The sequence below is a fragment of the Cebus imitator genome, unplaced genomic scaffold (genome assembly GCF_001604975.1).
Source record: "Cebus imitator isolate Cc_AM_T3 unplaced genomic scaffold, Cebus_imitator-1.0 Scaffold1105, whole genome shotgun sequence".
Lineage (NCBI taxonomy): Eukaryota > Metazoa > Chordata > Mammalia > Primates > Cebidae > Cebus > Cebus imitator.
Genome location: NW_016108420.1, coordinates 1035 through 2548, shown reverse-complemented (window position 1 = coordinate 2548; position 1514 = coordinate 1035).

Here is a 1514-nt window from a genome sequence, read left to right as displayed (position 1 = left end):
TATGAGTGAGGAATCAGCAGATAGTAAAGTTGGTTCAAAGGGCATTTGAGAAATAGAGATTTATAAAGGTCTCTAGGAGAGACATGCTGGAATAAATTTGCTAAGTTAGAGACTGAAACTAGTTAATGTCCTACAGGGCGATAAGGTTATGGCCATTTGGAGTATTTGTTTCTGCTAAAAATAAGTCATTTGCATGTTTACCAGACAATAATCTACAAGTTAACATGCAACTTCAGAGTTTGAGCCTAGTCGATAGTAAATAGCATGCCAAAAATGATCATTTCCTTAGAGAATTAAATCATCCCTGAGTAGGCCTGTCATACAGAACTCAAGTATGACACTGAGAACACACAGCCCTCTTTCTTGCCTCTCTTCCATGCTTTGCATAATGTTTAACAAGGGTCAGAATCTCCACGCTTCTTTTTTTCCTAAGAACAGTTTTTTTTGTTGTTGTTGTTTGTTTGTTTTTGTTTTTTGAGATGGAGTCTCACTCTGTTGCCCAGGCTGGAGTGCAGAGGTGCAATCTTGGCTCACTGCAAACTCTGCCTCCCAGGCTGGGGTGATCCACCCACTTCAGCCTCCAGAGTAGCTGATATTATAGTCATGTGCCACTGCCAGGCTCATGGCTGGGTGTGGTGGCTCATGCCTGTAATCTCAGCACTTTGGGAGCCCAAGGCAGGTGGATCCCTTGAGGTCAGGAATTTGATACCAGCCTGGGCAACATGATGAAACCACATTCTAAAACAAACAAACAAAAAAAGGCAGGTGGATCCCTTGAGGTCAGGAGTTCAAGACCTGCTTGGCCAACATGGTGAAACCCCATCTCTACTGAAAATACAAAAAGTAACCTGTAACCCCAGCTACTCAGGAGGCTGAGGCAAGAGAATCACTTGAACCTAGGAGACGGAGGTTGCCGTGAGCCGAGATTGCGCCACTGCATTCCAGCCTTAGTGACAGGGCGAGACTCTGACTCAAAAAAACAAATTTATTTCTGAATATGAAGGACCCATTTTCTTCCTGCTTTTATTGCTATTCATTGGTATGTAATAATTGTACGTCTTTAGGGGGTATAGTGTGATCTAGCAATACATGTACACGATGTAAAATGTGAGGGAGGCACACTCTAGTGGGTCTTCGGTTCCACGTAAAATGGTCAAATCCAGGAAATTAACATATCCATCCAAACATTTATCTTTTTTTAGTGTTGGAATGCTCAAATTCTGCTCTTCTCACTATTTGAAAATAGCAATAAATTGTAGTTAATTACAGTCACTGTAGCGCTGTAGCACGCTGCAAATTATTCCTCCTATCTAGCTGTGCTTTTGACTCCATTAACCAAACTTTGGTTATTCCTCCCTCCCCATATCCCTTTTCCCAGGTGTAATAACTACTACTTCCTATTTCTTTTTGTTTGTTTGTTGTTGTCGTTTGAGACAGAGTCTCACTCTATCCCCAAGGCTTCATTCACTGCAGTGGCACGATCTAAGCCCATTACAATCTCCTCTTCCCGGGCT